We start from the raw sequence: 26,173 nt of genomic DNA on the forward strand, positions 1-26,173 counted from the left end.
AATCTGGGATGTGTGCACGTGTGTCTATTTTAAATCTGGTTTAATATTTTGGGCACTGTATTCTTGTAGAATGACTTTCCCATAGTCTTTGCTGACCTCTCTGAACGCTGCAAAAAAGAGGTTTATAAATCTGGCAAATAAATCTGCGGCGAATAAAAGAAGCCATCTCCAAAGCTTAAAAGCAGCTTATGCAAGTCTATGCACAGAAAATGAAATTATCCTGAACCAAGCCAGGAAGGAAATATATCAAAACGTCTAGGTCCCAATTATGAATTTTAGACACAACCCCTGGAGATAAGATGGGATAAGTTATTTTAAATTCCTGTGGGCTAGAATCAGATTTCTCAGCAGCTGAACAATTCGGGGGGGGGGGGGAGAGAGACTACAGCATTTTTATCTTTCCTTCAACCAGCTCAGAGTATTCATGTCCTCCCACCCCCTTCACTATTTTATCCTCACAACCCAGAGAGGCAGAAGAGGCTGAACAAGGGGACGTGGTCCCCGTGGATGGCATGGCAGAATGGACATTCGAACCAGGGTCTATCTCGTGGGCCCTTCTTACAGGCCCAAGTATTCACCACTTTGGGGTCAGGCAGTAATTTTTCTCCAGGCCAGTTTGGCCAGGGATCCTGGGGAGGTTTTTTTTTTTTTAAATCTCCTTTTTGCCATCTTCTGGGCTTCGAGAAGGGGCCACAGGACATGTGTGTAGGGGCGAGGTATTTGCAAGTTTCCTGCATTGTGTAGGGGGTTGGACTAGATGACCCTGGAGGTGCCTTCTAACTCTATGATTCCATGATTCCTCAGCCTCTCACCACTGTGCCATGTGACTCAGCCCAAGAATTTTCTGTCTCATTTTTCTGACTCCTGAGATTTATCCCAGAGATAGCAAAGAAGGTCTCCCAGCCAGGAACTCGCAGTAAAAAAAGGGAAGCTTCTGCTGGCTTTGATTTTCCAATCATGGCATTACTCCACCTTCGGGCCTCTGCAGTGATAACTGCTGTTCAGACTAGAACAGGGGTGGCCAACGGTAGCTCTCCAGATGTTTTTTTGCCTACAACTCCCATCAGCCCCAGCCAGCATGGACCAACAAAGTTTAATTCTGGGAATGAGCTTTCCTGTGCACGCACACGCCATCAGAGACCCTGCAGGCACACAAAAGCTTCTACCCCAAATAAAACCTTGTTGGTCCTAAAGGTGCCCCTGCACTCAAACTTTGCTCTGTTGCTTCAGACGATTCCCCTGAATCTCTCCCAGCTCAATTTTAGACCAGGACGGCCAACAGGTGCTGGGATGGAATGTGGTTATAGTCTCTGTTTATGAGATTTAGAAGCCTTCATTAAAACTAGTTGAATACCTATGACAATTATCAGGGTTTTTGTTGTTGTTGTTTTAAGCAGGAACGCAGTTCCGGCTGGCTTGGCATCAGGGGGTGTGGCCTAATAGGCAAATGAGCTCCTGCTGGGCTTTTTCTACAAAAAAGCCTTGTGTGAAACAATGGTGACATCAGGGATGTGGCCTAATAGGCAAATGAGTTCCTGCTAGGCTTTTTCGAAAAAAAGCCCTGCGTGAAACAATGGTGACCTCAGGGGGTGTGGCGTATTATGCAAATGCATTCCTGCTGGACAGTCTTCTACAAAAAAGCCCTGTGTGAAACAATGGTGGCGTCGGGGTGTGTGGCTTATTATGCAAATGAGTTCCTGCTGGACATTTTCTTTTTAAAAAGCCCTGTGTGAGACAATGTTGATATCAGGGCCTAATAGGCAAATGAGTTCCTGCTGGGCTTTTTCAACAAAAAAGCCCTGCGTGAAACAATGGTGACCTCAAGGAGTGTGGCCTATTATGCAAATGCATTCCTGCTGGACAGTTTTCTACAAAAAAGCCCTGTGTGAAACAATGGTGACGTCGGGGTGTGTGGCTTATTATGCAAATGAGTTCCTGCTGGACATTTTCTTTTTAAAAAGCCCTGTGTGAAACAATGTTGATATCAGGGGGTATGGCCTAATAGGCAAATGAGTTCCTGCTGGGCTTTTTCTACAAAAAAAGCCCTGTGTGAAACAATGGTGACCTCAGGGGGTGTTGCCTATTATGCAAATGAGTTCCTGTTGGACTTTTTCAACAAAAAAGCCTTGATAATTATGATGGGTGGGATAGGTCTACTTACTGCAGAGATCCCGGGGGTGGGGGAGAGAGAACAGGGTGATTCACAAGGATTGGGGTCATATTGGGCCCCAGTTGGCAGAGGCTGGGGCCTTCCAGTTCCAAAAGGTGACCCCCTGTACCTCCTCTCAACCACACACACTGTCTTAGGGAATGATAACCATTACTGTTACCCCTTAGCCAACAGTCTGGACCCAGGGACACAGAGTGGGCAGGGGTCAAACCCAAACTCCAGCCTCAGGTGCTGGTGATTAGACTGGAGGAGGGTCCGCCCCTCCAAACTCTCTCTGTAACTGCAGACAGCCGACTAGATTCCACTCCACCATGCATAGCCACAGACCTGCCATCTCTAAGAGGCAACAGCTCCTCCTGCACAGCGGCTCACCTACAGAGCACCTTCCTGGCAAGAATTCATCTGGCGCCTACTCTCTCTTTAGGTTTTGCCTCCAGGTGAAGACATTTGGTGATAATGAGTTAACAAATTGCATATGCATTGCTTCTAATCAGCAGCAAGGACTCCGGTAGATGGCTTTTAAATGAGGAAATAAGCTCTTTGCAACACCCTTTGGCTAGCAACATCCGGCGTAAGTTATGCAAAACCAGTAACGAAAAAAATTTAAAATTTATGAAAATCTTTGACAAAGGTCAAGGCATGATGTATTTTTGTAGCGACAGAACGTGGATGCGCGCAGAAATTTTTGAAAACCGATGACAGTAAATACATAGCATCATTTAAAAGTTTTATCTGAATAAACTGAGGAGCACAGAAGTGAGTTGAATAAGGGTGGACAAATGTTCCCTGTTTCGTTCTTAAAATGTTCAAATACATGGATCTGGTTTTTTAATACCAACTTTTTAATACCAACTGTTTAATTACCAACTATTTATCTAGTGACCCCTGCCATAATACAAGTGTACAGATAACATCAGGAAGATCACCGCCGTTTAAACTATGGAATGATCCAGACATTTGGAACTGGTTTTAGATTGTTGTTTTAAATCAATGTATAACTTAAATGTTGTTTTAAATTACCTTATATTGTATATTTTATATTGTATAATTTTATCGAACTCTTGTCAGCCGCCCTGAGCCTGCCTAGGCGGGGAGGGCGGGATATAAATAAAATTTATTATTATTATATTATAATATTTCACGGAACTGTGGGAGTAGTGGTGGAAAGTCAAGTTGTAGCTGACCTAGATTGGATTTAGATCCCTTCCCTTCACTTGGAGTTTCATTCATTTATTTTATTTTGTTCATTTGTAATCCGCCCTTTCCCATGAGTGGGCTCAGGGCGGATAACAAAGCTAAAACAATTAAAAACTACAAGCTAAAACCATAGGATACAATAAAACAATCATTGGCCAGATCATTCCATTCGTCCTCTTCAAGCTGAACTTATTTCTTTATTATTGCTTGCTGGGAAAATGGTGCTGGCCCAGGTTTGGAAATCTAATAAAACACCTAGTATTCAAACTTGGTTCTCAAAGGGATGGGACTTAGTGAGAAAATACAAGCTGGCTACTCAGATTTTACTGATGAAAAATCCTGAAACGGATAATAATTTTTGTTGAAAAATGGTTTGTATTTTTTGAATATGTCAATTCTGTTTGTTCTGAAGACTGTAAAATTCTACTCAAATATGCTGATCTAGAATTATATTAATGTACTGTGGATAGGTATATTGGTTACATAAGAACATAAGAGAAGCCATGTTGGATCAGGCCAATGGCCCCTCCAGTCCAGCACTCTGTGTCACATAAGAACATAAGAGAAGCCATGTTGGATCAGGCCAGTGGCCCATCCAGTCCAACACTCTGTGTCACAGAAGAACATCAGAGAAGCCTTGTTGGATCAGACCAATGGCCCCTCCAGTCCAACACTCTGTGTCACATAAGAACATCAGAGAAGCCTTGTTGGATCAGGCCAATGGCCCCTCCAGTCCAACACTCTGTGTCACAGAAGAACATAAGAGAAGCCATGTTGGATCAGGCCAGTGGCCCCTCCAGTCCAACACTCTGTGTCACATAAGAGAAGCCATGTTGGATCAGGCCAGTGGCCCATCCAGTCCAACACCCCAAACAGTATATATGTCACAGGCGGCGGTTTCCAATTGGGCACAACAGTAGCCCCAGAGATGGAAAAATAGATTAAGATAAGATTAAAATAAGATAGCATCATGACAGGGAAGGGAGGCCAAGCAGATGGAAATAAGGAGTGGCTTACAATCTCCTTCCCCTTCCCCTCCCCACAACAGACACCCTATTAGGTAGGTGGGGCTGAGAGAGCTCTGACAGAAACTGCCCTCGAGAGAACAGCTCTGACAGAGTTATGACTGACCCAAGGTTGCTCCAGCAGTTGCATATGGAGGCATGGGGGAATCAAACCTGGTTCGCCCAGATAAGAGTCCATGCACTTAACCACTACACCAAGCAGAGGTGGTTTTGCCATTGCCTGCCTCTGTGCAGGCTTCCTTGGTGCTCTCCCACCAAATACTGACCAGGCCTGACCCTGCTCAGCTTCCCAGATCTGATAATGTTGGGCTAGCCTGGGCCATTCATGTCAGGACAAAACAGAACAGGAAATACGTCTATCCCACATTTGTTAAACAGCATATGCATAAGCACGCTTCTTCATAAAATGTGGATTGTGCTAAATAAACATTTAAAAACTGTTTACGTTCTACCTTGAAAATTCAATGTGACCAAACAAAACACAGTATGCAAATAAAGAACCAAATATTCAAAGTTTTTATCCGCCTTTTTAGTTTTATCTTTTCATTGTTGCATTATATCCACTGTAGCGGTTATAATCAACACATAGAGCCAGGGTGTCAAACATGCGGCCTGAGGGCCAAATCAGGCCCCTGTAGGGCTCCTATCAGCCCCCCCCCCCGAGCAACTGGCTGTTGTCGGCTTCCTTCTTCCTTTATCTTGCCTCCTTCTGAATCTCAACTTGCTTTGCAAGGCTTGCTCAATCGCACAGGAGCTACAGATCAAAGCCTCTATTTTCTCCATGGGCTGAGGCTCCTCCCCCTTTTGGTCCCCCTGAAGAAGGAAGGAAAGAGCCAGAGCTTCCTTTGCCCAGTTCCCTGGATCCCAAGGGAGAAATACAAAGAAAGCACCTTTAAGACCAACAAGTGTTAATGTTTTAAGCATGTTTTAGTTTAAGCTTTTTTGAGTGTGTGTCTGTGTCTTTTAAAATATTTTTATCTCTGCTACCTGGCCCAGCTCCTCAAGGTCTCATTTATGTCAGATCCAGCCCGCATAACAAATGAGTTTGACACCCCGGGCATAGAGTGTTAATACAGAATCTTGAGAGTCCCTTGGACTGCAAGAAGATCCAATCAGTCAGTCCTAAGGGAAATCAACCCTGACTGTACCCTGGAAAGTCAGATGCTGAAGCTGAAGCTCAAATACTTTGGCCACCCAATGAGAAGGGAGCACTCCCTGGAGAAGACCCTGATGCTGAGAAAGACAGAAGGCAAAAGAAGAAGGGGACGGCAAAAGAGGAGATGGCTGTCAGCGTTACTGATGTGACTAACACGAATTTGAGCAGACTTCGGAGGATGGTGGAAGACAGGAGGGCCTGGTGTGACTTCGTCCATGGGATCACAAAGAGTCGGACTCGACTGTGCGACTGAACAACAACAAATGTATGTGACATATAATGCCGATCCAGCTATGCAGAAGGGAGAAGGAAAACTGAAACAGGGTTGTTGTTGTTTTTATCAAATAGCAGGCGTAAGAAAGTCAAAATCATTCCTAGACCAAAGCCGTACAATTAATGAATTTGCCAAGACGTTTGAGCTGAATCACGCCAAAGAGATATAATAACTCGGTGTCTGTCGGAGACGCTTGGCGGTGAAGTGACATCATTGTGGTGGTTCCGAGGCTAAAAATGCACGGCCTGAAACCAGCAGGCGGACTTGAAGGCGTTCGCGACGCCCCCCCTCGGATCTCCCTTTCAACCAGACTACAATTAAGGATAAGGCAATATGGCTGTTTGTGTTTCTCTTTGATTCTCAACACTGTCATTACCATCAGTTGTGGTTGACCTCAGCTGTGTTCCTGTCACGGATGATCCACTCGCTTCTTTCATGCAACGGACACAAAAACAGCAGCGAAAATGTGTTTCTTTTATTGAGAAATGCAAGTCTCTGGGGCTCATTTCTCAAAAAAGTGTGTGTGGGGGGGAGAATTCAAATGGCAATGTTGGCATATGATTCAAAATCTGATCGCCTATACGAAGCTGCACGTATCGCTAAAGGTAACACTAAAGGTCCCCAGCTTGGGGTTCTTTGCAGCCGTAAGTTTCCGCAGGAACTCTGTGAGTCTCGGGAACTTAGGCAGATCATGAGAGGGAGAGCACGAGAGGCCACCGTGGAGGGTGAAGAACCAAAAAAGAAGGTGCCTTCAGTTCCAGAAAGCCTTTTGAAGAAAAGGAAGGCTTTTGCTGATATAAAGGCCAGAAAGTCTGAAGAGGCTATTGGCTCAGAAGAAGTTGCAAAAGAATGAACGAAAACTTATCTATAAAAGAACTCAGGCCTACCACAAAGAATGCAGACAGATGTATCGACGTGAGATTCGCACGGCCCGAATGGCTCGCAATTACCATGTACCTGCTGAACCCAAACTGGCACTTGTAATCAGGATCAGAGGCATCAATGGTGTCAGTCCCAAGGTTCGAAAGGTACTGCAGCTTCTTCTACGTCTGCGCCAAATTTTCAATGGGACATTTGTGAAACTCAACAAAGCATCCATTAACACGCTGAGGATTGTTGAACCCTACATCGCATGGGGTTATCCCAACTTAAAATCTGTGCATGAACTGATCTACGAGCGAGGCTATGGCAAAATCAACAAAAAGCGTGTTGCTTTGACTGACAACAGTCTGATCAAGAGAAGTCTGAAAAAGTACGGCATCATTTGCACGGAAGATCTGATCCATGAAATCTAGACTGTTGGCAAAAACTTCAACGCAGCAAACAACTTCCTCTGGCGATTCAAGCCATCTTCTCCACAGGGTGGAATGAAGAATAAAACCACCCACTTTGAAGAAGGTGTTGATGCAGAGAACAGGGAAGACCAGATTAACAGACTTATAAGAAGAATGAATTAATGGTGCTAAGACTTCCTTCACCAGGATTTGCAAATAAAAACAGTCTCTGTTAATTTTTTAAAAAAGAAAAAAAAAAGGAAGGGTTGCATCAGTGTTTAGTTCTCATGGCCCTTTCTTATGCACCCAAGGAAATGCTGATAACCACTTTGGGGTCAGGCAGTAATTTTTCTCCAGGCCAGTTTGGCCAAGGATTCTGGGGAGGTTTTTTTTTTTTTTAAATCTCCTTTTTGCCGTCTTCTGGGCTTCAAAAAGGGGCCACTGGACGTGTGTGTAGGGGGGAGGTATTTGTGAGTTTCCTGCATTGTGCAGGGGGTCGGACTAGATGACCCTGGAGGTCCCTTCCAACTCTATGATTCTATGAGTCACACTTTCATTTCATTTCCAAGTCACCAGCTCTCGTGAGGCTGCTCTGGTCCGCTTTGCTTGACTGATGTCTCGTCCACCTACCGTAATATTATTGAACACCCAGAGGCACGCGTATGTAGAGTGCTATGGGAGTAGTCTCATACAGCGTTTCCTCTAAGCTGAGTTAGCATGAGCGAGCACACAGATTTTTCGCCTTCAGCTCATCCATTTTTCGTCTTCGCTCAGGAAGGATGACTCTAGAGCACAATAATTGAAGCAGCAGCTCACAACTTTAATGCCAGTAGCTTACAACTTTAATACTAGTAGCTCACAAAGCAGAATTTTTGCTCACAAGACTCTGCAGCTTAGAGGGAACTTTGGTCCCATAATCCTGTACCATTGTTCACCGTCTTGAGTTAATATCACTGAGGTTTTAAACAATTTAATGGTTGTTTGTATGTTTTATTGTTCCTAATCTACTGTTTTATATTCATTCTTGTAGCCCATCCGAGCCTTGCTGGGGGGGGGAGGGGGCTGGAAATCAAATGAAATAAATAAACCAGACCGCCTCAAGATCCGAGAAGTCACCGACATTTCCAAGGAAGCACAAGAGAGCGTGTGCTAGGTTCAGCCACGAACCCTCACAAATAACCAATTTAAACACACTGTGCAAAGACTGCGACAATGTTCTCTCTTGTTTTAATTCTGGCGGCAGGCCTGCCTCTGACCATAAATCCACAGGAGCCATCGCAAAAGTAAAAGAGAGATCTCACGGCACTTTACGAGGCCGATGCGTTTTTATTCCAGCAAAAGTTTTGGTGGACTAAAGAAGACTTCATCGTGGACATCAAGTCTACAAAAGCTTAGGCTAAAATGAGAAACTGTCAGTCTTTCAGGTGGTGGTTCTCTAATCACGGATTGTGATTGGGACAGGCTGTGGCTCAGTGGCAGAGCATCTGCTCGGCGCGCAGAAGGTCCCGAGTTCAATCCCCAGCACCTCCAATTAAAAGGGCTGAGAACTGGGTGATGGGAAAGACTTCTACCTGAGACCCTGGAGAGTCACTGCCCATCTATGTCGGCAGCATTGACCTTGATAGATCAAGGGTCTGGTTCTGTAGAAGGCAGCTTCATGTACAACCCCAAACAGCCCTGAGTCTCAAATGCCACCACTGGTAGGGAAGGCTCTGGGGCCCCCACTTCCCTTCTAGCCACCAGCAGCGCGGGAATCCATGGGCGAATCACAGCCCATTGCCTCCCTGAGTGACGCCACCAGCAGCCTATGGTGCAAGGTCTTAAAAGGTAAAGCACAGAAGTCAATCCCTTTTCAGAAGTTTGGCGAACTCACGCTTCAAGATTCTGACCAGGTCACATTTCCCTTCTTCTCTTCTATAATGTGCTGGAATCTCTTAATAGGAGACTTTTGCGGTGCAATAGTATCACGCAGTAAGTGCAATAGCAATACACAAACGCTGCAAGAAACAGCACTGTTCTGAATTTAAAAAAAACCCACCAACAGACATACCAGTGAGCTTGTTGATGTGGGCCTTCAAATATTGCCGCACGAGTCAGGTGGTCCATTCTGGTGCTCTGAGGGGCAACGGGCATGGTCCTTGTGTGGCCACCAAACTCAACTGGTTAATGCCTCACTCATTTCAATGGGGCTTGGGCATTAGATTGTGCCCCCATAAGAATCACAAAATCATAGAGTTGGAAGGGACCTCCAGGGTCATCTAGTCCAACCCCCTGCACAATGCAGGGAATTCATAAGTACCTCCTTCCAACACACATACATCCCCAGTGACCCCTGCTCCATGCCCAGAAGATGGCAAAAACCTCCAGGATTGGCCAGGGATCCTGGAGAGAAATTGCTGACTGACCCCAAAGTGGCAAACAGCATTTCCCTGGGCGTGTAAGAAAGGGCCGCAAGAACTAAGCACTGATGCACCCCTTCCTGCCCTCCTTCTCATGATCTGCCTAAGTTCACAGAATCAGCCTTGCTGTCAGGTGGCCATCTAGCCTCGGTTTGAAAATCTCCCAAGAAGGAGAGCCCACCACCTCCTGAGGAAGCCTGTTCCACTGAAGAAGAAGAAGAAGAAGATGATGATGATATTGGATTTATATCCCGCCCTCCACTCCAAAGAGTCTCAGAGCGGCTCACAATCTCCTTTACCTTCCTCCCCCACCACAGACACCCTGTGAGGTGGGTGGGGCTGGAGAGGGCTCTCACAGCAGCTGCCCTTTCAAGGACAACCTCTGCCAGAGCTACGGCTGACCCGAGGCCATTCCAGCAGCTGCAAGTGGAGGAGTGGGGAATCAAACCCACTTCTCCCAGATAAGAGTCCGCACACTTAACCACTACACCAAACTGGCTCTCCAACCAACTGCTCTAACGGTCAGGAAGTCCTTCCTAATGTTGAGCAGGAAACGGTCAGGAAGTCCTTCCTAATGTTGAGCAGGAAACTCTTTGGATTTAATGTTGGTTGACCTTCTAACAGAATTAGTGAGTATGTGAAGGGAGGGTGAGGGGAACCACTAGGGTTTTCCAGCTCAGCTCTGCCAGGTTATGGGGCCAGAGCCACAAGCTATGAGCGCTGATGTCCTTTGCCTGGGCACAAAACAGCCACGGACGGCGGCCTCGCTCTTTTTCTGAAGCTACATGGAAACCAAGGCTAACAATGAGGCCAAGGTAGAATGAAATATCGGCTTGTAGGGCTGTCGGCCGCACAGTAAATATTCCATGAATGAATGGACTCCTTTCAGTTTCCCGAGGGGGCCATCCGGCATCTTTTATGGCCATTATGTTCACTATTTTTAAAAACCAAAGACCTGTCATGATAACCTTACCGGGGGAAGCGGGGGAGGGGGGCGGTGATGGCGGAGAGGACTCTATCAGTGCAGCAAAATGGATTCACTCAGGAAGACGTGCGCTTCCTCTTCCAACCACCCTCCCGGCGGCTCTGAAATCGAGTCCAGGCAACTGGGAGTGCCATAAAGAAAGGGGGGCTGAAACTAGCCTCTCCAGGATGCCGCAGAAATTGCTAATGTGTGACAGGCGAGCAAAACAACAGTGGCTGTAGGGGGTGCAAAATCTTCATTCAGACAGGAGGTTGCCTGTCACATCTCTGCATGAGTCTGTTCCCTGCTTTGGTTTCCTCCTCATTGGTCTCTCTTGGGAGAAGGATCAGGGCTAGTTTACGCGTGCAGGAGAATGAGGGCTCTTCCTGCCTTGCTAATTTTCCACACGCGGGGAATTGGGTGGCTGCATGGAAACTTTTAGAGCAGGCACGTTTGGAATTCTGACATGGCGTGGTGGGCGCAGTCACAAAATGGCTGTCATGAGAGGGGGAGCCAGCCACAAAATGATTGCCATGGCTTCAGCTAAGTCACACAGTGAAGAGCCACACGGTGCTGTGGTGGCAGCTGCTGCCAAAGCAAGGTTTTTAAAAATCTGCTCAGCCAATCATATCTCCCATAGCTATTTCAGAAGCCTCACTGGACAAAAGCCCAACCCAACTTCATCCACTCCTTAAAACCATTTGGTGAGGGGTGCCCACAGAGAGTATGTTGAGGGGCCCTGCACTCGAACATAAGAGAAGCCCTGTTGGATCAGGCCAATGGCCCATCCAATCCAACACTCTGTGTCACATAAGAGAAGCCCTGTTGGATCAGGCCAATGGCCCATCCAGTCCAACACTCTGAGTCACATAAGAACATAAGAAAAGCCATGTTGGATCAGGCCAATGGCCCATCCAGTCCAACACTCTGTGTCACATAAGAACATAAGAGAAGCCATGTTGGGTCAGGCCAATGGCTCATCCAGTCCAACACTCTGTGTCACAGAAGAACATAAGAGAAGCCCTGTTGGATCAGGCCAATGGCCCCTCCAGTCCAACACTCTGTGTCACAGAAGAACATAAGAGAAGCCCTGTTGGATCAGGCCAATGGCCCAACCAGGCCAACACTCTGTGTCACATAAGAACATAAGAGAAGCCATGTTGGGTCAGGCCAATGGCCCATCCAGTCCAACACTCTGTGTCACAGAAGAACATAAGAGAAGCCATGTTGGATAAGGCCAATGGCCTCTCCAGTCCAACACTCTGTGTCACATAAGAACATAAGAGAAGCCCTGTTGGATCAGGCCAATGGCCCCTCCAGGCCAACACTCTGAGTCACAGAAGAACATAAGAGAAGCCCTGTTGGATCAGGCCAATGGCCCAACCAGGCCAACACTCTGTGTCACATAAGAACATAAGAGAAGCCATGTTGGGTCAGGCCAATGGCCCATCCAGTCCAACACTCTGTGTCACAGAAGAACATAAGAGAAGCCATGTTGGATAAGGCCAATGGCCTCTCCAGTCCAACACTCTGTGTCACATAAGAACATAAGAGAAGCCATGTTGGATCAGGCCAATGGCCCCTACAGTCCAACACTCTGCATCACATAAGAGAAGCCATGTTGGATCAGGCCACTGGCCCCTCCAGTCCAACACTCTGAGCCACATAAGAACATAAGAAAAGCCATGTTAGATCAGGCCAATGGCCCATCCAGTCCAACACTCTGTGTCACATAAGAGAAGCCATGTTGGGTCAGGCCAATGGCTCATCCAGTCCAACACTCTGTGTCACAGAAGAACATAAGAGAAGCCATGCTGGATCAGGCCACTGGCCCCTCCAGTCCAACACTCTGAGTCACATAAGAACATAAGAAAAGCCATGTTGGATCAGCCCAATGGCCCATCCAGTCCAACACTCTGTGTCACATAAGAGAAGCCATGTTGGGTCAGGCCAATGGCTCATCCAGTCCAACACTCTGTGTCACAGAAGAACATAAGAGAAGCCATGTTGGATAAGGCCAATGGCCTCTCCAGTCCAACACTCTGTGTCACATAAGAACATAAGAGAAGCCATGTTGGATCAGGCCAATGGCCCCTCCAGGCCAACACTCTGTGTCACATAAGAACATAAGAGAAGCCATGTTGGATCAGGCCAATGGCCCATCCAGTCCAGCACTCTGTGTCACACAGTGGCCAATATATGTGTGTGTGTATGACTCACTCCCCTACACAACTGCATTCTGTTCTTCCTTGGGTCACAACCAGCCTCCTTTTAAGGAAAAAGAAGGAGGAGGAGGAGGATTATTATTTATACCCTGCCCTTCATTCAGACTCTCAGAGCAGCTTACAGTCTCCTTCCCTTCCTCTCCCTTCAACACACCCCGCACAGTAGGTGAGGCTGAGAGCTCTTGAGAGAATGGCTCTTGATAGAACAATTCTGAGAGAACTGTGACTGCTTTAAGGTGACTCAGCTGGCTGCATGTGGAGAAGTGAGGAATCAAAATCAGTTCTCCTAGATTAGAGACCATTCTCTCAATTACTAAATAAAACAGGCATATATGGTTCACGGCGCCTTGTAGAAGCCTTCAAGGTAGGCTAGAGCAAATGACTCCAGCAACCCTTAGAATTAATGGCCTGAAGCCGCCAGTTATAGGGAGTAGAGTGAATGGCCCCACATGATCCAAGGAACTTCAAAGCACCAGTTGGGAGTGGGGTGCTGAACCTGAATTCCCCTAGGCCCGGCCTTACAGAGTTAGTGCCCTTCTCCGAGGACAAACAGACGTCTGCTGTTTTACGCTCTCAAAGTAAACCAGTTTGGGTGCAAGAGTGGTCTTCGCTTTTAACGGGGTAGTGGTGTAGAGTGGTTCAGCTGGAAACCCCGGCATAGCTGCAACTTGCACACAAAAGCAAATCGAAACGCCATCTGCGAGGAGATCTTCCTGGGGTTTGGCTTTTTATTTTTATTTTTTTCATTTTCCTTAAACCTTGAAGCAGTCAGCACATGTCAAGCATTATTACAATTACATTTTTTACCTACTAAAAAATTAATAACCAATTATCTGCTTTGGGGGAGGGAGGGGGAGAGGAAGCCCTTTACCTACACAAGTACACTACAACGCATCAGCACATTCTAAACATGCGCTGCACATTTGCAGAGTTCTGCTACTTGGTGACTAGGATTAGCTTGGGACAAAGCTTTACGAAGGTGGCTGAACTCCAGGAAGGGCAAGGAGGGGTAAGAGAAGGGAGCTAGAACTAAAGGAAGATGCCCAAACTGGTACAGCCAGTTTGGTGTAGTGGTTAAGTGTGAGGACTCTTATCCGGGAGAACCGGGTTTGATTCCCCACCTCGCAGCTGCTGGAATGGCCTTGGGTCAACTATAGCTATCATAGGAGTTGTCCTTGAAAGGGCAGCTGCTGTGAGAGCCCTCTCAGCCCCACCCACCTCACAGGGTGTCTTTTGTGGGGGGAGAAGATATAGGAGATTGTAAGCCGCTCTGAGTCTCTGATTCAGGGAGAAGGGCGGGGTATAAATCTGCAATTCTTTTTCTTCTTCTTCGTCTAGAGAGTGGGTGGGCAAAATTATCTTCCAGTGAATGATTCAGCAAAGAGAGAAGCGAAAGGGCCAATAGGGCATAGGCAGGCCTTACTAGAGGCCTGCGCATTTCTCCCAAGCCCCACCTACGCTGTAGGGAAGAGAGCATGGACCAGTGGCTAGGTGTGTCCTTGGCATGTTGACAGTCCCAGGTTCAAGTGAGGCATTGCCAGTAAAAAAAAGGATCACAGGCCCATTTCCAGAGAGCCAGTTTGGTGTAGTGGTTTAGGGTGCGGACTCTTATCTGGGAGAACCGGGTTTGATTCCCCACTCCTCCACTTGCAGCTGCTGGAATGGCCTTGGGTCAGCCATAGTGGTTACGTGTGCGGACTCTTATCTGGGAGGACCAGGTTTGATTCCCCACTTCTCCACTTGCAGCTGCTGGCATGGCCTTGCGTCAGCCATAGCTCTGGCAGAGGTTGTCCTTGAAAGGCAGCTTCTGTGAGAGCTCTCTCAGCCCCACCCACCTCACAGGGTGTCTGTTGTGGGGGAAGGAGATAAAGGAGTTTGTAAGCTGCTCTGAGACTCTGATTCAGAGAGAAGGGTGGGGTAGAAGAAGAAGAAGATATTGGATTTATATCCCGCTCTCCACTCCGAAGAGTCTCAGGTCACTAGGTATAAATCTGCGTTGTTCTTCTTCCTGTTTTAATCTCAGGATCCTGTCAATAGTGATGCCATTCGTTTTGCTTTCATAGTTGGACTGTTTTCGCACACAGCTTACCACGGGGTCACATTCCTGTTCTCTCCGCAGCATCTGTCGGATTTCCCAATATCTGTGCCGAAGTTACAGGAAGTGCTGCGGCTTTTGCGTACCAACGTAAACCGCTAAAACCCAGTTTACGTTTGCTGCGCAAAAGTCGCGGCACTTCCTGTAACTCCGGCGCAGATAATGGGGAATCCGACGGATGCTGCGGAGAGAACAGGAATGTGACCGCAGGGTAAGCTGTGTGCGAAAACGGTCTTGGTGTTTCCGAATAATTCCTTTAATGGGTTTTTAATGAGCCCCGTGGCGCAGAGTAGTAAGCTGCAGTACTGCAGTCCAAGCTCTGCTCATGACCTGAGTTCAATCCCAGCGGAAGCTGGGTTAAGGTAGCCCTGGCTCAAGGTTGACTCAGCCTTCCATCCGTTCCGAGGTCAGTAAAATGAGTCCCCAGCTTGCTGGCGGGGGGAAGTGTAGATGACTGGGGAAGGCAATGGCAAACCACCATCTCCAAAAAAAGGGTCCAGGCAAATATGTCCTGCTTTTCTCCCAGCCGTGAAAACGTTGTAAATGCAATGTCACCCCAGAGTCGGAAACGACGGGTGTTCGCAAAGGGGACCTTTCCTTTCCTTTCTCCCCAGCGGGGACCCAAAGCAGCTGAAGCTCTTTCCTTCTCCTCCCTTTTATGCTCATCACCAGTGTTCCCTCTAAGCAGAGTTAGTGTGAGCTAGCTCACAGCTTTTTAGCCTCCAGCTCACACATTTTTTGTCTCTGCTCCAGAAAAATGGCCCCGGAGCAAACTAACTGCAACTATCATGTCAGCAGCTCACGAAGTAGAATTTTTTGAGACCCTGGAGAGCCGCTGCCAGTCTGAGAAGACAATACTGACTTTGATGGACCAGGGGTCTGATTCAGTATAAGGCAGCTTCATATGTTCATATGTTCATGTTCAAAAAGTCTGCCGTGAAAACATTGTGAAAGCAACGTCACCCCAGAGTCGGAAACAGCCGGGGCTTGTGCAGGGGACTGCCTTTACCTTTACCGATGCCATTTTTTACACCGTGTATACAGTGTGGGTTATCCGTGCCCTGATGCCCTGACCTGGAAGCTAAGGAGGGTCAGCCCTGGTTAGTACTTGGATGGGAGACCACCAAGGAAGTCCGGGGTCTCTACAGAGAGGCGGGCAACGGCAAACCACCTCCGTCTCTTGTCTTGATGCGGATGGCCCAGGCTATCCCGGTCTCGTCGGATCTTGGGAGCTAAGAACTCAGCCCTGATTAGTACTTGGATGGGAGACCACCAAGGAAGTCCGGGGTCTCTACAGAGAGGTGGGCAACGGCAAACCACCTCCGTCTCTTGTCTTGATGCGGATGGCCCAGGCTATCCCGGTCTCGTCGGATCTTGGGAGCTAAGAAGACTCAGCCCTGATTAGTGCTTGGATGGGAGACCACCGAAGAAGTCTCGGTGCAGAGGCAGGCAACGGCAAACCACCTCTGTTCGTCTGCCTTGATGGCCCAAGCTAGCATGATCTTATCACAGGGGTGGCCAAACTTGCTTAACATAAGAACCACATTGAATAAATGTCAGATGTCTCGAGAGCTGCAAGCCATGAACGTTAGATGTTTGAGAGCTGCAAGGAAGGAAGGAGGGCAAATAGATGGGAGGAGAGAGAGGTAGAAAGAAAGCAACTTGAAATGCATTCCCCAAGCCACCAGCTGGCTTGACCTGGAGAGGTGATTTAAAGAGAAAAATGCCTTCTCCGAGCTGGCCGATGAGGTGGAGAAGACTTTGAGAGCCACACGATACGTGCAAAAGAGCCACATGTGGCTCCCAAGCCGCAGTTTGGAAACCCCTGTCTTATCAGATACAAGAAGCTAGCAGGGTTCGCCTTGGGGACTAATAAGGAAATCCAGGGTCTTGAAGTATTGGCCGGCAATGGCAAACCACCTCTGAACATCTCTTGTCTTGAAAGTCAGTATAGAGTCATCAAAAATTGCAACTTGACCGCAAAAATACCCAAAAGTTTATTTACGAGCAACTAACAACAACAACAAAAGGTTGTTTGAATATTGCATCAAGTTTGCAGGAAAATTTGGAAGCAGGAAACTGCATAAAAATAAAGGCAAGCCCCCCACTCCTGCAAGAAACAGAGCAGTGATTTTGGGGTCAGAACAGTAGGGCTGCAGCATTTGGTAGCATCCTTAACTCATGGGTCATTGGGGCTGAGAATGACCTGCCCCAGAGCCTGGACAGCTGCCACTCAAGGCAAAAAGAAGGAAGAAGATGATGATATTGGATTTGTATCCCGCCCTTCACTCTGAATCTCAGAGTGGGCTCACAATCTCCTTTACCTTCCTCTCCCACAACAGACACCCTGTGAGGTGGGTGGGGCTGAGAGGACTCTCACAGCAGCTGCCCTTTCAAGGACAACCTCTGCCAGAGCTATGGCTGACCCAAGGCCATTCCAGCAGCTGCAAGTGGAGGAATGAGGAATCAAACCCGGTTCTCCCAGATTAGAGTCCAGGCACTAAACAACTACACCGAACTGGCTCTCAAGGAAGGCAAACAGATCCAACTACATGAAACCTCGCCTTATATCCTGCAACAGAATGTGATATTTGTATGTGGGAAGACAGGACAAACGTAGGGAGTTCAGGAAGGAGATGACAAACTGAGGATCACACACAAACCCGGGATCGCTAACTTGCTTCTTGCAGACTAACCAGGGTTTGAAATTGTCGCACGAACCACGGCTCAAACAAACCGCAGTTTATCTGGAGGTCTGAATGCAGCCCACCCCTTCCCTGGACAGTTGGCTTTGTACTCCTTCTCAAGAATCTGCGCTAAAAGGTTTCCAATTTTCATTTTTTTTTTTTAAAAGCCATAATTTCTTCTGAAATGGGGCTCGCCGCATTCTTCTCTACCCTGTCCATCAATGGTAACCCAATTTAGATGCCTCCAAGCACCGTCTGGAGGATTGTTGGAGAAATCAACGCTTTTTATCTCAAGGGTTATGGATCGCTGCTTGGCTAAGTACCCGTTTTTTTAAAACAATTATATATATAAAGCAAAACCCACTACTGCAAAGAAGACGGTGCCAGACTGCCCCCCCCCCCCCAATCCCACCTCTCTAAATCTTGCGTTTTGGAGCTCTAAGAGGAGGGGAAGTATCCTACTCCCCCCTCCCATCTCCCCTCCCCCTCCCACAGAGAGCCTCTTTCTGCCTCACCCACTCTTTTAAAACACCCTAAGATTTATTAACATTTACAGTAAAAACAAATAAAATAAACGCTGAGGTAAGAACGCAGTGAGGTAAGGCCTTCAAGCTAGCACCATTTATCTGCAGAAATCCAATTAGCACTCAAGTGGCAAAGATACCTGGAAAAGAGCTCCCAATCAAATCAAAAAATGATACAAAAACATTAACCTGATGGCTAAAAACTCCACATTCAAAACATTTAAAGTAATAAAGGCCCTTTTATTGAGTCTTTTCTATATTTCATTATGTTCCAAATGGACCAAATGTATTTTTCTAAGACCTGGCTTTGCCCCCCCCCACCCCTTTCTCTGTGTATTTTTTTGAAAAAAAATTAATTTATTTTACAATTGGAGCCTCTAAAAACCAAAGGCTTCATCCCCGCCTCCGACCTCCCCAGTTAGGTTTTAAAATTAGAGTGAAAACAGGAATTATTGCTGTTTTTGAAACTTTTTGAAAGGAGAAAAAAGGAAACTTTTTTTTTTTGCAAAGACAGTAAGCAACGCCAAGGCAAATTTCCAAAGCACCACAGAAAAGGAAATACTTTTCAGGCTTTTAAGCATCTAAAAGCCCTGCAATATACTTTATCCTTCTTCACAACTACACAAGACTCTCCATGAAGCTGGGAGTCTAACTTGTGTGTTGAGCCAGTTTGGTGTAGTGGTTAAGTGTGCGGACTCTTATCTGGGAGAACCGGGTTTGATTCCCCATTCCTCCACTTGCACCTGTTAGCATGGCCTTGGGTCAGCCATAGCTCTGGCAGAGGTTGTCCTTGAAAGGGCAGCTGCTGTGAGAGCCCTCTCCAGCCCCACCCACCTCACAGGGTGTCTGTTGTGGGGGAGGAAGGGAAAGGAGATTGTGAGCCGCTCTGAGACTCTTCGGAGTGGAGGGCGGGATATAATCCAATATCTTCTTCTTCTTCTTGTCACCAAAGAGCACCTAAGAAATTTGAAACAAGGCCTTCTTGATTTATTTCTGGCAAGTCTTAATGCTGTTTTCCATGTAAATGTATAAATAGTACATATTCACCTTACATAGTTTCTTCTTGACCAAAAATGTTTATCTCAACCTAATCCAACACATATAACTGCTCCGTGGCACAGAGTGGTAAAGCTGCAGTACTGCAGTTCAAGCTCTCTGCTCACGACCTGAGTTCCATCCCGGCGGAAGCTGGGTTCAGGTAGCCAGCTTGAGGTTGACTCAGCCTTCCATCCTTCTGAGGTCGGTAAAATGAGTCCCCAGCTTGCTGGGGGGAAAGCGTAGATGACTGGGGAAGGCGATGGCAAACCACCCCGTAAAAAGTCTGCTGTGAAAACGTCATGATGCGACGTCACTCCAGAGTTGAAAATGACTGGTGCTTGCACAGGGGGACTACTTTTACCTTTTTAATCCAACACACTAATCCCTAAACTACTGGCCTGCTTTTGAACAATCCCTCTGATCACCGGTTAATTAAACCATGGCTTCATGGGATGCCTGAACCCAGCCAGGGAAGCACCAAAGATCACTCATGTCTGAATGGGAATCTGAACCCGGGTCTCTCTGGCCCTAACAGCTACACCAAAGAGGCTCTCAGGCTCTTAGCTCAGATGCTAAACCAGGGGTGGCCAGACTTGCTTAACGTAACACATGAGGCAGGAGAGGACTCCTCCCTCCCTCCTCTCAAATGTCTAGTGTTTTCCATGTCATATCAGATGTTTGAGAGCTGCATGACATGAACACACTAGACATTTGAGAGGAGGGAGGGAGGAGTCCTCTCCTGCCTCATGTGTTATGAGCAATGCTGTAACTGGTAATGTCTGTGGCCATGAGATTGTAGGCTGTTCAGAGACTCCAAGATTCAGAGTGGAGGGTGGGATACAAATCCGTCGTCTTCTTCTTCCTCCTCCTCTTCTTCTTCCTCCTCCTCCTCGAGCTACACAATATGTGTGAAAGAGCCAAATGTTGCTCCTGAGCCACAGTTTGGCCATGCCTGTAGTAACCTCTTGCTGTTCAAATAGACTGTCCTTCAGAAGTAGTTTTGCCAAACTCCAGGCGGTGGCTGGAGATCTCCCACTATATTACAGCTCATCTCCAGGCGACAGGTCAGTTCTTATTGAAAAACAGTGGACTCCGTGCCATTACAGCCTGCTGAGGCCCCTCCCTTCCCCAAACCCCGCCCTCTTCAAGCTCCGCCCCCAAAATCTCCCGGTAATTCCCAATCCAGAGCTTGTAGCCCTATTCAGAATTCATTTTGCAAATAACTGTGTTCCCAGCTAACATCCATTTTCAGTGCCTGCTGCCGTTGCCCCTCCCTAGTTAATGGCCCTTCTCCTCAAACATTCACTTGCACAATTCCTGGCTTTAAAAACAATTGTTTTTGGCTCTCCTCCTTTTAAGACTTTGGAAAACTGGAAAGATTTGCTAGCTGATGGAAGGAAGGAAGCTTTTTGGTTCTGTTTTAAGCAGGTGAATTGAGTGGAAACTTGGAGATGACTGCTTGAAACCTCAGCACTCGTGTAATGGCACCGCAGAGCCAGAGTATACTGTCAGACTGCATCTACCAACCTTCTTCGTTAAGTAGCAGAAGACACTAAGCAGATGAGAATAGTTACAAAGGCTGTGTTGGTCTGCTGTAGAACAGCTGGATTCAAGTTGTATAGTACCTTAGAGACCAAGAAGGTTTTTGAGGTATAATCGTTCAAGAGTCAAAGAATTCGTGTTTGACAAAGGGAACAGATTCTCAGAAGCTCATATCCTGCAAATCTTGGTCTTTAAAGTGTTCCTGGACTTCCTTCCTTCCTTCTTTTTCTTTCTTTCTTTCTTTCTTTCTTTCTTTCTTTCTTTCTTTCTTTCTTTCTTTCTTTCTTTCTTTCTTTCTTTCTTTCTTTCTTTCTTTCTTTCTTTCTTTCTTTCTTTCTTTCTTTCTTTCCTTCCTTCCTTCCTTCTCTCCCTCCCTCTCGTCTTGCGGCTCTCAAACATCGGAAGTTTATTCTACGTGGCTCTTACGTTAAGCAAGTTTGGCCACCTACTTCTCTTCTCTCACCCCAGCACTGATTCTCACGGCCACAGACACGACCAGTTCCAACATGGCTCTCGGATCCTGAGACATAACGCATGAGGCAGGAGAGGACTAAATGACACAGAAAAGAGAAGTTCTCTCTTCCCGAGTCAGGTTTTGCCTGCAGTCTGAGAGGAAGCTGAAGAAGAAATCATTAGCAGGTCCACAGTGCATCTGCGCTGCAGATCAATTCATTTAGCACTGGCCCTGTACATTTTACAGAAAAGTACTTCTGATACAATAAAAGGCTCATAAACACGCAGAAATTGGGTTAGGTCTGTTTCAAATTCCTGCCAAACGACGGGTCAGAAAAATGAAGCTCTATTTTAATTAGCTGGACTCAACGAGTGATTTGATAAGAGCCCATGCCGTCTGAATGCTTTTCGGCTCGATGGTCTACACCAACGTGGACTAAGAGCTCTTCTGATGAGATTAGGAGGCTTTTCCTCCTCTGCTCCAGCACGCACTGGGCTCACAATGGCTGCGCAGATGCCCGGATGTCTGGGGAGAGGCGAAAGATCATTTGGACAGGCTGCTCAGAGGCTAAGCCCCTGAGTCCAGAGGGGGCTCACCTGACTAGGGAAGCAGGGAACATTTTCTATAACAGTATATTTATCCCACGCTCAGGTTAACACGCATTTAAGGCTGTGTCCATCCCTGCGCCACAGAATTCAAGCACAGAAATGGGGGCGCTTAGTAAGCAACTCAGTATCTCAAAGAATGTTAGCCTTCCTTCCTGTTTTTAAAGGAAGCTTCTAGCCTCTCTGTTTCCGAGGAGTTCTTACCCTTCTGGTCTGGCCCTCTGCTTTGACTTTAAGAACTGGGCCAGAGACTCCAAAGTTTAAGTTGAGAGTGTATGACTATATTCTTCTTTGCTGCTTTTGGACCTTTTCACTCCAAAGTTTTAGCTGCTGGGGTGCCCGCGTTATTGGGAAAAAAAATTATACATGCCAAGTAAAACAAGGTCTGTGCTTGCTTGCCATTGCCTGCCACTGTGTAGCGACCCTGGCATTCCTTGGGGGTCTCTCATCCAAGTTCTCACTAGCGCTGACCCTGCATGGCTTCTGGGATCGGACAAGACTGGACTAGCCTGCCTCTTCTGCCAAGGAATGCAGAACGATCAATTAAAAACAAAGAACGGTGATGCGCATTCTACAAAATAATCTGTATGTTCCGCAAAGCGATTCTTACAGACTCTTTTTATGCTGCTTGCATGCAGCCAACGCAACAATAATATTATTTTTAAATGCCCTGTTCAATGGGAAAACTTGAGGGACGAGGAAATACAGAACGGTATCAAGATAAAAGACTGGCAGGTTCAATTCACATAAGGAAAGAAGCCCAATCAAGATGAGGATTTTGCACCCTGACCTGAATAGCCCAGGCGAGCCCGGTTTCATCAGATCTCAGAAGCTAAGAAGAGTCAACCCTGGTTAGTACTTAGGTGGGAGACCTCAAGGAAGGCCAGAGTTGCCACACGGGTTCAGGCAATGGCAAACCACCTCTGAATGTCTTTTGCCTTGAGCTGGATGGCCCAGGCTAGCCTGATCTCATTAGATTTCTGAAGCAAAACAGAGTCAGCCCTGGTTAGTACATGGCTGGGAGACCTCCTTGGAATACCAGAGGCGGGAGGACGGGGCAGGCTCTATTCAGCCACCTTTCTGAATATTCTCCTGGCCCCCAGTAGGGGTCAGTCACCAGAAATCACCATGACTTCCAGGTCGGTCATACACACACACACACAAAATACAAAACTGCAAAGAAAAAAAGATGAGGATATTGCATGCCAAATCCAGCAGGGCTAGATATTGATGGCATTCCTAGCTTGAAACAAGACTCTCGGGACGGAGCCCTTAGGCCTTAGAGCCCTGCTGAAGTGCAGAAATGCTCTTAAACCAAAACTGGCACTAATGCTCTGATACAGTCCCCAACTTTGAGAATCTGATTTCCATGGGACAAGGCACACGGGTGAAATAATCATACGACAGGACGTGGGAGAAAGCGGCGTCTATGGAATAAGCAGCCTCTCCCAAAAACATTTTAAGCAACTGATCGATCAGGCCGGGGAAGTTGTAAGTACCTGCAGGCACAGCAAGGATGATCTCTCTTTCGTGTTTTTAATCCTACCGCTTAAACCTGACCAGCCTCAAGGCAAGCTGTGGCATGAATCCTCACCCCCATTTTCTTTAAATGGGCAAAACAGGAACGACAACGAGGCTGGAAATTTTCAACAACGGATGCCAGGCGGGAGCTGGAAGGGTTGACCTCCAAAAGCCATGCTTTCTCCTCAAACAAGCGGATCTAGCAGAGTACCACAGAAGGGATACGATGGACAGATCCAGGAAGACCAGAAGAATCTGAGTTCTTGAGAGAAAGGAAACCAGGGAGGAACTTGTGGCCCCAGTGGCAAGAAGGACGACGAAGAAGAAGAAGGACGACAAAGAAGAAGGACAAAGAAGATTATTATTTTGGATTTAGATCCCACCCTATACTCTGAATCTCGGAGTGGTTGCAATCTCCTTTACCTTCCTGCCCCCCCCCCCAACAGACACCCTGTGAGGTGGGTGGGGCTGAGAGGGCTCTTTATAGCAGGTGCCCTTTCAAGGACAACGCCTGCGATATTATTCAATATTACTCAAGAGACACTGGGGCTTGAACCTGGGACCTTCTGCATGCTAGGCATATGGCTCAACCACCAAACCCACGATCCCTCCCCAGGCATAAATTGAGGCACGCCTGATGTACAACTGGCCCACATATATAGAACAGTGTATAGTGTTTAAGTACGGAGTGAAAAATCACACGCATTCTTTAGGAGTATTTCGCCCAAGGTTCTTACAAATAACTTGTACTAGGCAGACAAAAATTGGCTAAGGCAGACACTCTAGGAAGACAGAAGAAGCAGCAGCTTCGCTTCACTGATTTCTGGCTGGCTGCTTTAGCGGTTTTAAATTTCCACAGGAGCATCCAGAAAGACACTGCAAAAGGGAAGAGCCTATAGATTTTTTAAGTGTTGGGGACTGGCGGAGAATGACAGATTAGCAGTCCTGTAGGTCAGAGGCGGCCAACGATAGCTCTCCAGATGTTTTTTGCCTACAACTCCCATCAGCCCCAGCCAGTATGGCCAATGGCTGGGGCTGATGGGAGTTGTAGGCAAAAAACATCTGGAGAGCTACCGTTGGCCACCCCTGCTGTAGGTCATTTGCCCCGTGGTGCAGAGTGATAAAGCTGCTGTACTGCAATCCAAGCTCTCTGCTCATGACCTGAGTTCGATCCCAGTGGAAGCTGGGTTCAGGTAGTCGGCTCAAGGTTGACTCAGCCTTACATCCTTCTGAGGTCGGTAAAAGGAATCCCCAGCTTGCTGTGGTGGGAAAAGTGTAGATGACTTGGGAAGTCAATGGCAAACCACCCCGTAAAAGAAAAGTCTGCTGTGAAAACGTCGTGATGCGATGTCACCCCAGAGTCGGAAACGACTGGTGCTTGCACAGGGGACTACCTTTACCTTTTCTTTTTTTTTGGGGGGGGGGAGCACTCAGCTGAGAAAATGGGTAATTATCAGCGGATCCCATGATCAGATCTTCCCAACAGGGTTTAAAAGAAATTGCAGTCTTCGGGTCCCCAATTCAGATTACTGCCTTGATACTTGGGGGATTTAAATCAGGAACCTATTTGGACAATGTTGCTTATTATGCAGGAAGATCTGGATGGGATTTGTCGGAAGAGTTTGCTGCTATTTCTCTAAATCCACATGGCTGAGGAAGTATGCTAAAAAATTTAGAAGTTTGCTCAGTTTTCTGAGGACAATGGGACCCGTGAAAGGACGGGCTTATAAAGAGGCAGAAGGAACAGGGTAAAAATGGCGGACATCCTGGGATTTCTCCGGACCAGCGGCCACACTCTCTGTACATGGCATGACCCCCCCCCCCTTGCAATCCATGCTTTCTCAAGGGGAAACCGGCCATCGATCTTGGGACACACAACTTCCAGGGCCGTTGCTTATCTCAGAACAACCTCTGCCGCGAATTCCTGCCTGCGCTTTAATGTTTAAATTATTAAATGCATTAATGTATTTACATTATTCAAGTCTTATGTGCATTTTTCTTGGATAATTTATGTATAAGAGTTTGAATGTCCATGACTGTTAATGTCTACAACCCTTCCTGTTCATTATTGATTCTGGAAAGGGGGAGGGGGGGAGAAAGTCAGTGTTTTAATGCCTTATTTTTAATGTATTAAGAGTCTGAATAAGTGCATTCTCTTTTTTCTTTTGTAATTTCATAATTTAAGTAGTGCATTTATTAAACTGACACAGTATGAATTGTGGTGAAGGCTGGCTCCGGGCCAGCCTTCCAGGGTAGTTCGACCCGACCATCGTGCAAATCAAGCAAGAACTCCACGCCAGCCCTCTGCGCTCTCTCTAAGAGACTGGGGGTGGGGTCCTTCCAAGTACACCGCATTGGCTTTCAGCAGATTTCTTCACTGCTGCCCCCCCTCCCGCCCGCCCCCTCCCCATCCCAGCTCTGCCCTGCATGGGTACCGGTTTCAATCAGACATTTTAAGCTTTTCAAAGAGTCCCAGTGCTGGTCCACAAGTAGAACAGCAAAATTCTAACCAAGGGAGCTCAGACTCTTTCGAAAGCTCACGCCCCGGAAAATCTTGTCCTCTAAGCTGATGCGGGACTCAAAACTAGCAGGATTTCAAAAGGAGCCAAAAATTAAATTCTGCACAAACGTACACAGATTCTGAAACAATACCGAGCGTTAACGCATTTGCAATATTCCTTTCTCAGTGGTGTTCTCTGAGCAGCACACAGAAGTTTCCTTTTAAAAAAAACATCCAGGCCACTAAAGCAGAGGTGTCAAACTAATTTGTTATGAGGGCTGGAGCTGACATAAATGAGACCTTGTTGGGCCAGGCCGTATCGGGTTGGGCCGAGCCATGTGTGTACCTATTTAAGATCAGGTTGCAGAGATATAAATCTTATAAAGAACACAAACACAAATTTAATTTCAAAAAAATTTAAAACATGCTGAAACATTAGCACTCATTGGTCTTAAAGAGGCTTTCTTTGTATTTCTCCCATGGGATCCAGGGAACTGGGCAAAGGAAGCTCTGGCTCTAACTG

The 26,173-nt window shown here is 46.9% G+C and overlaps 1 long non-coding RNA gene and 1 pseudogene across 1 annotated transcript in view; one reads left to right on the plus strand and one right to left on the minus strand.

Annotated features, from left to right (window-relative positions):
- LOC132586816 (uncharacterized) overlaps positions 1–26,173 on the minus strand; it is a 113,543-nt gene that overhangs the window by 29,599 nt on the left and 57,771 nt on the right. The window lies entirely within an intron of this gene.
- On the plus strand, positions 6,370–7,332 carry LOC132587283 (large ribosomal subunit protein uL30-like; annotated as a pseudogene).

This window comes from Heteronotia binoei, chromosome 18, assembly GCF_032191835.1.
Source record: "Heteronotia binoei isolate CCM8104 ecotype False Entrance Well chromosome 18, APGP_CSIRO_Hbin_v1, whole genome shotgun sequence".
Taxonomy (NCBI): Eukaryota; Metazoa; Chordata; class Lepidosauria; order Squamata; family Gekkonidae; genus Heteronotia; species Heteronotia binoei.